Source organism: Vollenhovia emeryi, unplaced genomic scaffold, assembly GCF_000949405.1.
Source record: "Vollenhovia emeryi isolate VEMERY1.0 unplaced genomic scaffold, V.emery_V1.0 DF939123.1, whole genome shotgun sequence".
Taxonomy (NCBI): Eukaryota; Metazoa; Arthropoda; class Insecta; order Hymenoptera; family Formicidae; genus Vollenhovia; species Vollenhovia emeryi.
In genome coordinates, this window is record NW_011967243.1 from 1081868 (window position 1) to 1095378 (window position 13511).

The window sequence follows — 13511 nt, forward strand, 5'->3', positions numbered from 1 at the left end:
GAGAACACGATTAAGTTTCTACTATTTTGCTATTACTCAAACACAGCATTGCGCACGCTATTTAGCGTTAATTGAAAAATTTACTCACCGATACGATGCGCAACAGCGGAGTTGTAGTCTGCGTCGTAAACTGCGTTGAACTGTAACACACAAATATACATGATTATTGTAGAATAATTATTAAAAATCGTAATCATTGTATCACACATTTTTTTTAAATACACATTTAACAAAATAATTGTAGTCTACGTGAAAAAGTCTTCCTAAATATAAATTGACGAAATTTAAACGTAAGTTTCTGTCTGTAACTTTTATTCGTTTCCTTTGAATAAATAAGACAAGCAGAGAGCAAATGCTTAATTTTGCAAATAATGTGCGAAATATAAAACACCTCATGGTTGCTCCGCCGTTGCCCGATGCCTCTCTCAGGCCTCCTCCTCCTCTCAGATTTTCTTGTTGCACTCACAGAATATTCACTCGCGAAAAAGATTAATTATCGCGCGAAATTTCACTTGGCACTCCCGTACGCGACGTGAAATACCGCGGAACGCACCAAGTATAACGTATGTTCAACGTATGTCGTGTGACTTTGCCGTCACGCAATCATTCAAACCGGCAACTCGGATGTCATCTCACATTCGGAAATAGAAATGGATGAATCACTTACTGGCGATATGAAACGCGACGTGAGCATCGGAATGTAAGCATCTACCGTAAAGAAGTAGTTATTAGTTCTCAACGAAACGATATTTTACCATCTTTACTGTAAATCAATCTAATCCTTGCGCGAATTGAATTACGCGAGCGAAACATCTACTACGAAGTCGTTTAATTGTAACAGTTAACAGAGATCATTTTCGATCACATTTCGAGATATAACGTAACAACGCGCAATAATCCCTCTACTTCCCGCCCGTTCGAACTGCAAAGTATAACGACAGAACAAATTACAACGAACAGCAATTTTCTCTTTTCCCGAAAATGAAAAACAGATTACACTGAAATGGACAGATAATTCAAAGCGCGATGCGTAAACGAGATGTAATTGCAACAAAGTACCACAGTTTACAATAATTTTAGATAGTTAATCTCGTAAAATATTTACATTGATCAAAAGTCGTCGCCTCATCCAAATCATTTCTCGTTCCAAGTTGTAAAAACTTAATAATTAATCGATGAACGTTACTCGTTACTGATAAACGTGTGCAAATTATCTCCGTCCTCTTCGCGATCTCGGAATCTAATATCGCGAAAGTAATACGACGCACGGAGCGGCTCGCGACACTACCCGCCGGCTCGAGGCTCGGTGAGCGAATGATAGCGCAGTGACCTTCGGGTAAACGTTGGCCCGCGTAACGTCGTACGATACCGCGCCGAGAGAAAAACAACAAAAAAACAAAAAACGTTGAGAATTCGTTGTTCCGCCTACGTAATGGAAAATTCCGTACTTAATACTTTACATTACTTTGTTCAGTGGCTGTTACTACATTTTGCGTGCCGTTCTGCGGATTTATTGATATTAATGAAATTAACGATTAATTCTGTTCAATCGAGAAAATGATTCGAAACAAAAGACGTTGTTACTTCAATTCTAATTACCAAGATTAGAAATTTTACCTCAATAGTTGATTTATATATATGTATATTTCTAAATTGCAAACCTTTATTTAATTATTGTAATGTATTTAGTATCTTTCATATTATTTTCATCTTATCTCTCCTCTCATATTATCTCTATCCAATATCGAATTGAAAAATGAATATTGTTATGTCACCTTGATATTATTATTAGAACTTTTGATTGAAATTAATCAAGAGAACGTTGAAATATCGTGTGACTATATTTCGTATATTTATTTATATCGGATTAAAATTAATTTATTGAGAATCGGCTTTGCTTTTTATTGTTTATTATTTGGGGGTATTTTACTGTTCTTCCTACATGATATAATTCTGATTTCTGCTTTCTTGTCAGTGATTTATCCGCATCTCATCCTCAGCATGTGCCAAGGAGAATACTATCACCGGTGCTTTATGCAAACCACCGGATCTTCAGCATAATGTGCCTTGTAAGCTTGTCTACGGTTGTCTTACCTCTTATAGAAAATAGTGGTTAGACGTTGTATTTGTTCTCCTCTGCAGGATAGACATTTCTTGCACTTCCGACGTTATAGTCTCAAAGGCACCGTCGTGTTTCTCGCACTATCGTGCCCGAGCTTTCCGACGAATGATCGTAGATGAACGATCGCGAATAGTTGCGAGCGCGATGTCTTATTATATCAAGTTGATTGTGCTGGGTGTGCCAAGTTTGTACGAATTGTTCGCGAAGCGAATAGGGAACAGTCACCGTTTCTCGATGATCTATTCAGTATTAATTTATAGCTTCTTTGAGATAGAATTGTTTAGGTGAATAAAATGATCGTTTCTTTTTAATCTAGTTTATATATCGTGAGTGCTCTATGAAAGTGGATGCTCATCTAGTTAGTATCTTCATTATCGAGATTCACTTTTTTTTAATTATCGAGGAATTTCCCCGTTATCTATGAGCGCCGCGCTGCATTATCGCTGCATTATCCAGCCGATGCTGGCAAAGTGGGTGCATTGTTTTTACCGGCATCAAGATCCACGGTATTCGAATACAGCCCCGTCAAATCGGACCGTTCTCTGAAGGTACCGTGGCGAGAATCGAGCTGAGGAGCCCCGAAGAAGTGGAACGGGGCGAAGGGACGGTGATTCCACTCCATGGGTTAAGGACACTGAAATGGAGGGCCAAGACAGTGGACCCGCGACAATGGGTCCGTCAAGCAATTGTGCAGCCATGCCTCTTCGTGGGAGTTTGCGAGATCGATAGAGACCAGGTCGCCTTTCATCGAAAGGAGGTCCAGGTTGAATATCGCATCGCCCATCGCACCATTATACAGAGCCGAATAGTCCGAGGCAGCTTCGTGATTCCCGCGTGCACCGCGAACTCGAGTTTGACGTACTTGAAATTAACGTCGCGTCGCTCGCATGTAAAATGCAAAGCAGAATGTGTCGGAAAGTTCGCGCGTGTTCTACTAGACGACGCTATTCTCTTAAATGCATACCGCACAGTGAGTTGCAAATTTATGGAGATCTACATTCTTCGGTGATTCACGATTTTTCCATTTCGCCAGTCATCAACACTTAGTTAGCGAGGTGGGCGAGGAAGGGGGATCGAAACCGTCGCAAATGCGATTATTGCACTTTTACTCCAAAGAAATATTCTCGTTTTAATATTCAATACTTGTTCGGTTTAATGTCTTGTTAAAAAAAATAGGTATCTTAATTTTATTACGCGCGATATGTTACATCTATTTTCACGCAACTTTTCTTTCTTAAGAATCGATACCGTCGGACAGATAGTTTCTTACTGAAAGTGCAAAGATTGCACACTTCTCGTTCATTATGCTTAGCGCTTTTCGAGTCAAACGCACCTTATTATCACTTCAAGAGGAAGCCGGAGATTTTCGCTCTTCCTCTCCTTTCTCTGCAAACGGACCTGCTCTCGAGAATTACTTAGAATCGAATTGTTGCGTTTATCTCCTCTTTGTGAGATAATTCCCTCTTCGAGGCTTCCTTGTATCGTTTTGCTCTTTATCCCGCGATCTTTGTTCTCCTACTGAATGAACATTCAGTTGAATGCTGCAAGTTGTCAGCGTCTAACAGTCATTGTAATGATATGGCTTGTTGACAGAATTGAAAGGCTTTATAATGAACTACGTATTCCAATATCCAAGTTTCCCATCTTTGCTGGGACAAAGAAGTGTTCCAGCAAAGACGCGATTATTATTTGTCAATTTATGTAAATGTCGCGTGCAAATAGGTCGAGTAATAGAAAATTTGAAATTATATGTATATCTTAAGCATATTAATTGCAAGACATTTTTAAATAAATTTCAATAAATTCAGCCCGCTCAACTATTCGTTATAAATCTTGTCGTACAATTATAGCGAATAGTTCATGTTAATTAAAAAATTCGCCTTTACATAATTTTTTTATCTAGTAAATTTGCATGATACAGCGACGGGTATCATCGATGTGTTTCTCGCGAACGCAAAGGCAAACGCAAAACGATACCGTAACTCTATTAATGCCGCGTCCCGAGTCGTCTTACGGTTCTCTTTCAAGCGGAAACGCGGCGAAGAGGTGCCTGGCGGAGGCGCCTCGCGGAGGTAGATCGAAGTGAAAGGGAGATAAGCAAGTTAAGACGAAGAAGAACACCTATCCGGGAATGGTGGAAAAAAAAGGAAGATAGGAGAGTGCTTCTTCTCCGTAGACGTCGGTTCCTTTATACCATCCAACTACTCCTCCTCCTCCGTCGGGTCGTCCCGCTTGCACTCGCTCCATTGTCTTCGGAGCACCGCAAAAGGGTTCCCAAACACGCCCCATCCCGGCCGACGTCTACTCGTCTACTCTTCCAGCATCCCCCCGTCGCCCTCCTCCAGGACCCAAGATGAAAATAGGTTGATGCTCGAGAGAGATCCGAGGAGGTCGCGCGCGGCTTGGAGGAGGTCGTAGGTCGTCGAGAAGTCGCGAGCTTTCAGCGACGTGTATCGTACGTGTGTGCGTGTGTATGTGCGAGCATGCCGCTTGTGGATTATCGTCGTACCGTTATTTTAACGCTTGTCATACTTGCACTGATATATGCCGGTGTCTTAAAACTTTCTCAGATAAAATGGACGACGATCTCCACTCGGCGTATCTCACGCGAGCAATTTAAGTATTGCGGCAATTAAACTTTTGCGAAATAAACCTCACAAGGACTGATCTGTTATACCCATTTTTTTTGTAATTAAGTGCACTCCACATTTTTTTTCATATTTATAGTATTCGAATTAAAAAGAGTTAAAGAAGGCGGACAGAGTCACGTTGGCGGAAACCACGTAAGTTTTCGTTAAGAAAGTTGAAGCGTTTGTGAACTAGCTACATTGCACGCTAGTGTATTTCGATTACGAGACAGACTGTGATAGATAGGTCATGGCTGATGCTATAAAGATGAGACACGAAGATCGAACACTCGCAGAAAAGTAGCAAGGATTTTATTCTCTTAGAAGAGTATAAAGTAATGAGGGGAACGTGGCGAAATTGAAAAGTGACGCTGTGCACCCCATCGGCGAAAGTCTTTCTTAAGAAGGAATTGAAGCCAGAATCCGCGAAAGGTGCGACGGATATACGTCCGTTGGTTCGATTCTGCCGGTGGAACGTCCCGGATATGAGCTACTGACCCGTGCATAAATGGACGTTATGAATTCTTCCAAGGAATATTCATCGGAATCGAGGTATGGCGTGGAATCGCCGTGGCGTGTCGTATAGAGGAAATCGAGTATGAGCCGAGGGAGCGATGCGCGCCGACAGCGAACAGGGGAGTGAGCTTTTCTATCTTGCCGTGAGATCGAGAGGAAATCTTGGAATCGTGGAAGACGGGGAAGACGGGGAAGATTGCCACCCTTCCAGGACGGGCATCGGCGGGCGAGGTAGGCGACGGGGTTGCACACCCCTCGTCGAGGCTCGTCGATGAAAATCGCGCGATTTACCCGACCGCCATGCCTCTGCGGAATAATGGATAACGTCTGGAATCCTCCCTTACAATATTCGCCTCTCGAGGCGTGCTCGTGGCTCGAGGGGAATAATCAGGCGTATCTGAATGCGCCGGCGCGGCGCATCAAGTCGGTCATCCGACCAATCGAGCGTTTTATCGACTGCCATTTCTTTCGCGAACCAACCCTCCTTTAAGTAAAAAATTGCCGAAAGTAAAATACCTCGGACATACCCCGCGATTCCTTTATTTCCTAAGGGGAGAGAAAAAGGTATTTAATTCTTTGCCCGGGTGATGAGATCAATTCGTCTTTCGCGAGAATCTTTTCCTCGAATCTTTTCTCAAAATTTATTCCATCCAGCCGGAAGAGTAGTTGGATGAAATAAAGAAGTCGTCCTCTGTCTGCCGCTGTCATCTTTTTGTTCCTTCTCGCGTGTACTCGTCTTCTTAACTCGCTTATCTCCTTTTCTATTCGATCTGCTCCGTTCACAAAGGGATTCGCGCTTCTTCCGTTTCCCTGCTATACTCTCTTCGAAATCTTCTATTCCACGGTATTCTACCTCACGGTATATCGATCCTTTTTCATTTTTATCTCTCTTTTATCTATGATCAAAGAAGTTTCCAAGTTCTCTTGGGGACTTGCGCGCATTTTGCTACGTCACGACGAGACAGCGAATACTTAATATCGTTACTGGATATCCATAGATAAATAAATATGAACGATGAAGAATAGAATAAGTCCGATTTCAGTATAAGAATATTTGTCAAAAAGATGCAACAAGAGGACTGCGTATACATAAACCTTGTTTGATCCGCGTTTTTTCGTAGTTACACCAATTCTCCGATACTTGACGTATCTCGAAGAGTATTTAAAGAAAGAAAATCTTTGCCCTGATATTATGCGTAGCGAAAAGCTGTGAAAGATATTAGATGCACGCGTTACGTTATGGTATTAGAATCGGTATTACAGCGACATTATCGGGACAAAGAATACGCCCGCGATTACGTCGTTCCAGCACATTGTTTCGTACAGGCTACAGCATCTATATATTATGAAGTTAAATCGATTATGCGACGCTTTGAGCGGGGTATTATTTCATCAACACGAACTAAACGCTCGTCGTCATTGTGCTTGCATGGAAGACCATGTCAAAGGCGACGAGGGCGATCACCTTAATTAAGCGGTTACTGGATTGGAGCGATAATACCTGGGACGTATAACTATGTATCGATGCATCAATACCCTCCGATGTAGCGTGATCGGATGGTACAGTGAAAATGGACTACATCAAAGAATGCCCCGTAACAATATCTAATTAACGTCATCTTTGCACGAGATGCAACTGAGAACCGCAAATCTCCCCATCTTGCTATTTTGCAGCGTGAAATTTGCCCGAGATTTACCCCAATATTTGCGCGCAATCGGATAAAGCGCACTTTGTATCCTTCATCGCTCAAAGATGGAAGATGTATATAAATAAGTTTCCTAATTAATATCACAAGCTTTCTAGCTTATTAAAACATAATATACCCTGCCTTTTTTCACAGCAATCAAATTCCCCCCTCCCTCAAGATATTTCTGAAATGAAATATACTTTGCGCCTGTATTAATTATACATTTTTTATTTATTTGTACGCTGTCTCCAGCGTGACAATCTAAAAAAAAAAACCGGCATGTTCTGGATTCTAACAACTTATTTTCCTCATCTCCATTTTTCCACTCCTCCGCCAAGTTCTTATTTTCGCACGTTGCATAGTATTCCCGTTACTCGTTTCCCGACGACGATGTCCCGAGTATCGTTCAAAGGACTCAACCATGTCGGTTGTAAGGGCGCCGTCTGAAAGGCCGTCGCTACGCGGTCTGTCTCCCGCCCTTGCCGGTACGCTAAGTCCCATTCAGCCGTTTTCTTTCAGCGCGTCGAGCCGAGCCAAGTTTCGCGAAGAAGGGAAACTGGGAGCGAGCAGCGACAGCAACGTCGGGAAACTTTCAATTACGTTCGCGTAGCGTGTCGGTATATCCCGATATCCTTCTGGTTCCCCTCCCCTCGCCGGCTCGAAGTCCTTTAAGCCCCCTATCCCCGGGGGATCAGGTCCATCTGATTACCGGTAATGGGGTTGTGTTTTAAGCCACCTTCGTAGTCACGCGGGGGAGGTGGGGGAAGGAGCGAGGGGAGCGCGCCTTTCTTGCTCAATAAGTCCCGGGGTGAGTGCATTGTTCTTTTTCTCGCGTTCGCCGGATGAAATTCCAATCTAGTTATACGCGCGATACCGATCGCGAAGCGTGACGGAGGACGATTTAGCGTCGGCACGATGTTGCGCCGGATTGTAGATGCATATTGAGCTACGTTGAGTAATGACCATTTGAGTTTTAACATTTTAAGAGCCTCGCTCCACCTGCGCACTGTTCGCAAAACGTATATAATATACGAAATTTGATTCCCAGTACGCGGAACGTAGAGAGATTATAGAAAGATGCTGTAGGCGCGGAGATTGGAAGCAATTACTTTCATCCGATCCTGCACTCGATTACTTGGAGCCTATAACGCCGAATCTGCCGACGTTCGCCGAAAACTTGCATCGCGCCGTCGAACTGCCAATAAATAAACTGGTTCTCAATTAATTTCATCGACGCGCTTGCGGCTCACATGATCGCCTATTCGTTCACGTCGACGCTCACGTTCCATTAGCGCGAGCTTCCGTGTCTCTTTTACATACTCTTTTGCCTCTTTCTGCTGTTTTTTTCGGCTTTTCCTACCGGCTCTTTCTCATTCATTTCACGATACGTTAGCCAATTTCGCGGTTAAATACGCGGCGGGAATTTTTCGTCAATTGCAGCAAAATTATTACCGCCAATATTTGTGCGGTATAGGCCGAGAATCTGTTGCACTCCGCAGCACATTGAATGTTTTGGCAGATGAAACAATTTTATAAATAAGAGCGATGTAAACTTTAAGCGGTCGTACGTACGAAATAGCGCAAATAGAGTCTGCTTATTTCTGACTTGTTTAGCTTGACATTTCGCGTAAAGTAACAATGACGAGTACAATTTTACAAAACTCGATAACCGAGTTGACAAACACGCGAATTGCATTGAATCGTTTCTGCAGATTTTATATATAGTCCTTGTCCGGTTTTATTCTGAAGTGAAATCTGTTTTATTTTATACGTAACGAAAACGAGCAGGTATGATATATCGTAGAATAACACAGAGTATAAGTTTCAAACTTCATGCCTGAGTTGAAACTTCGCCATTCGAATAACCGTCTCGGGAACCGTACAATTGGAAATAAGTCTCAGGGCATAATTAGAAATTTTAAATGCACTTCTCATACGGAAGAAAATTTTGTTTCTTTTTCAGGGACAAAAATCTCGCCGCTCAGCTTCCACAAAATAGGCATCGAAATCGTTTTTCCACACTCGCGAAAATAAAGATCGCACACCTTCGAATGTGACGCTGTTAGTTATTGCATCCTTTTGAGAGACAGACACACTGACACGTACATACGTGTGCTGTCAGTTTGCATACGCAATTGTGCAATGCGGATTGCGAGTAAACATGCACTTCAGGACAGACAGTCGACGCGATGCTTTATGACGTACCAAGGGCCGACATTGCTGGTTTGTTACATTCAGTGACTGGCTCGTTAAAGATTTAATCCTGACAGTTACGAAATCCTTTAAGATCTACTCTTACTCTATGAAAGTGCTTCGCGAGTAGTCGCGTCTTCAAGGATCACCGATAAGAAGTTTCTAACTTCTATCAGTTTTTCATACGGTATCCACACATAAATGCACGCAGAGAATTTTCTCCTAAGACTTATCCTGAAAATCGTGTAATCGTGGGACAACACGGTATTTCCGACAACTTTGAGAGTTTTTTGAAATGTATGGTAAAATTTTAAAAAACTTACCAAATTCTTTGAAATGTCGCGTTGTCTCACGATTACATACAAAATTATATTCTCTCCGCGTGAAAATCTGTTACAATGTTTCACTGGCGTGACTTGATTATTTAAAATATCTCACCGATGGAAATTATTCTTTTTGCAAACCGGTTATACCATGAAGCTTTCAATATACATCAGACAGATTTCATTTCAACGAGAAAATATAATACCGGGTGTCCTGAAATTCGCGAATCAAAATACCATAGCAAGAAAGTCGTCGAAAAAATAAATTAAAAAGTTATTTGCCATTTTTCGTTCCGAGCAGTAGTTTTTTTTAGATAAAAAGGTTCAAAACAGGCCAATCATACATTATGGTTGAACGGAAACCTGTCAGTGAGTCGCGCGTCGATAGTGTTAATGCACTAACTATATCGACGCGCGACTCACGGACAGGTTTCCGTTCAACCATAATGTATGATTAGCCTGTTTTGAACCTTTTTATCTAAAAAAAGTACTGCTCGGAACGAAAAATGGCAAATAACTTTTTAATTTATTTTTTCGACTTTCTTGCTATGGTATTTTGATTCGCGAATTTCAGGACACCCTGTATACCCGTGCAACTTATCAGCAAGCAATGAGAAAAAACATACGACAGCTCGTTATAAAAATTGACTCGGCTAATTGTACTAATGAGACAAGCGATGAGTATTTTCATTTGAAACGTGTACATACATAGACTAAGCGTTTACGCAACGTAACTATAATGCATATTCTCGTATATGGGTTTGCATAATATTGCGTATTAAACGACTTTGAAATTGCCCGAGGATTAACGCGGAGATAACGACCCTATTCGCGACTTTAATCCGCGAGATGTCTTATATAGCCGCGATAACTTCTCGACGTCATATTTATCGCAGTCGCTCGGACTCCGGCGCTCACGTGAAAAACACCCGTAAACAGAGTTTAGGACAGCTCGTTTTTCGCGTAACGGTCTTCCCCAGGGAAAATAGCTTCCTTAAGCGCGTTACGCTGTAATTTCGCAGCAACGTTTCCATCCTTATTCTCATCTCGCGACGTCTCGCGCCGCTCCGAAACTACGACGGGCCAGATTATCAGTAAGCCATCTATTTACTCGCACGAGGGGCCGATCGTCGCGAGGGGAAATTCACTGCGCGCGGCCACGATATCGCCCATTCTTTTCGTCTACTCCGTAAGCCTTGGCGCTCGGCGAAATTGAATCGCGTAATTAACGACGAAGAATTGGTCGCCGGAGCTTATCACGAGAGCTTCCCTTGTTGGCGTTCCCTGTTAGCGGTCACAACGAAAACACGGGACGTTATTAACACGACGGATTTACGGACGTCCTGGAAATATTGTCCCTGTCGATATCCGCTACGTCGGAAGTGCATTTTCCCGATGAGCTCGCTCGAGGACTTTTTGCTTCCTCGGCGTCGCGACGGAGTAGAAATTACTACGGGCTCGGTTTCGACGGAAATAAAAAAGATCGCTCGCGAACACGGCGACGTACCCCGGTGTTGCGAAATAGTATGTGCGAGATCGCGGGTATATGTGTACGTGTGCAGCACAGTGGAAGGCGGTAACAGGTGGGGCAATGCGGCGAAAATCGTTGGCGCGACTCCAAAGCGGTTTTTACGTCCGTCCCCTTTTCGCTGCCAAAAATGATTACACGGCCGGAAAGAGAGAGAGAGAGAGATATCGGCCCTCGTTCGTTGCGTCTAAGCTCATTCTTAATTATCGTTTATCGAGATCTGGCAATCCATTGCCCGAATAAAAAGAATTTTACCAGCTGTTCGCAGTGATTTTACGTAAAGTACAAGTCCATACTATAAACGTGGAATCTCCATCTGTAGAGGCCTGCGTCCGCGAGTTGATTGGCTACGCATTTCTCGAAACTAGAATTTGGACCAAGTTCCAGCATCGTGGACGCAGGCCTGAAGAAGCTTTTCTAAAATATCGAGTTATTTTATCCTATCAATTTTTTATGCTTTATTATTCCCCTTATATTATTTCTGTATTGCTAACGGAGACAAAGTAATTTCTACATAACGGAAATAAGTTTTCCCTTCAATGAAGCGGAAGGAAAATATAATCATCGTTACACATAAGCGACGTTATTATAATCATCGTTCGATACGTCCCTTTGAAGAGATCCGGTCGCGAAAATCTTCGTAGGTGAGATAAATTAACCTATGTAAACGTTCCGCTCAACAAATTTGCGGTGATAATTACGACGCGGCCGGGCGGTAGCGATGAGTTTATCAAAGGAATCGTTCGTGGCTAAATTAGTATAGGAAATGTTACCGCATCAATACAAAGGCGTGCTACTCGCTCGATCATACGCTGCCAAACTACCGCCGGCGGCTTTGCTGCTAGTGCATGATTTGCATGTAGAGTACGAATGGAGCTCGGTAGATGAGTATACGACCGTTCGTGCATCTGCATACGATTATGCGGCTACGTGTTGCTCTAACGGCCGACAACATCGCGGCGTTCTGCTTACCATTTTGTGCATCTATCCAAAAACTGTCAGTTATTAAACATCTCGAATGCCAGCCGGAACGCTTCACTCTTTCGCTGGAATATCGACGATGTGCGAGATGTCCTTTCTCTTTTTATCCGAGCAACGGATTGAAAAGAAAAATACGCTCTTTATTTTTCACATTTTAATGAATAAGTTTCTTGTTAAACAATATTGTTCTTTGAAATTTTATTCATTACGGAAAGCCTGGGATTAAAAGTTAAAATTTTTGACCGCTCCTTCGCGAACGTTATAATCGGGAAAGTTAACATTGCGGCTCACCAGGCCGATATTATCCTTAACGACGAGAAAAAAACATATTACGTCCGCGGGGTTAAATTAAATTACTTAATTCAACGGCCGGCTTTTGCCGCATAAATGCAGCCGTCGATTCAGTGCACGTATTAGTACTCGCAGCGGTTCTCTAGGCGAATTCTGCATAGGCAATAGTTAATACCGTGTGATCAGCCGACGATTGCGCTTTTCTGTTTGCGCTCGCATTACGTTGCGTACACTAATAGCTCGCGCGCGATTTTGTAGTCGAGTGCGTCAGCGTTTCGCGAATCGTGCCGCGTCGAGCATCGATAGAATGCCCGACAATATCAGCGAAAAGCACCCCCGCGATAAGTGAGAAAGTGTGTTGGCGGGATATCAAATACGCCTGTCTTCGCCACTCGATGCGAGAAACGATGGCACGCTCCTTTTGTCTTTTTAATACGCTTTGTCGCGGACGCGTGTTCCGCGATATCAATCGCATAATGCTCTCTCGATACGATGCGCTCGTAAGACCGAGACTTTTATCCATTTTCCAGAAACCCAAGACGAGACTAAAGTATTAGCTTTTCAGTAGAGCAAATGATGTCGCGCGGAATTTGTCGTGGTAATATTTATCGCAATAAACGCGTTTATTTATTCTGAATTTATTTTTATTTTATGTATTATTTCAAGCATCTCTTGTGACATAATTATTACGAGAAAAAATATAATCAATTGAGTTACTGTAATAATATTAGTCAACTAGATACAAAACTAGATACAAAAATTATTTAAATTTTCAGATCGGAGAACTTCACTACTCATCTCTGTAAATAATTGACATAATGCATTAAGCGAAGTGAATTGAATATTTATTAATTACTTTTCTCAAAGAGCAAACTTCAACATGATAAAAAAAATCACTCAGCTGTAATGTCGCTTCAACTAATATTTTTGTTTGAGCACGTGAGATTGAAATTATTTAGTACGAGGTATCACGTATGAATATCGATGCGGCGTGTGCGCAAGTTTGTCGATATTTTAATTCGTGTATTAAATGATTTTATTCAGTTGATAATCGACAGAACCGATGCTGCTCGTGTTTGCGCAGCGTAATTACAGACAACGTTGTTTCATGTCAGATGTCGGTTGCCACTCACAATTTAATTTATGAAACGTGACGCGTGCATTCGGGTTGACCTGCGCATCTATCGTTCCAAACCATAAATAATTTTCACAAATTCGTATAAACGTTCCGCTTTCGATGCT

At 42.4% G+C, this 13511-nt stretch overlaps 2 protein-coding genes across 2 annotated transcripts in view; one reads left to right on the plus strand and one right to left on the minus strand.

The window, feature by feature from the left end:
• The window catches only part of LOC105569631, a 74574-nt gene extending 74459 nt beyond the window's left edge, over positions 1-115 (minus strand). The window contains exon 1 of the mRNA XM_012026251.1: positions 89-115. The gene's annotated coding sequence lies outside the window, so the exon portion shown is untranslated. The remainder of the gene's footprint in view (positions 1-88) is intronic.
• LOC105569630 (neurexin-1) overlaps positions 1-13511 on the plus strand; it is a 218668-nt gene that overhangs the window by 23532 nt on the left and 181625 nt on the right.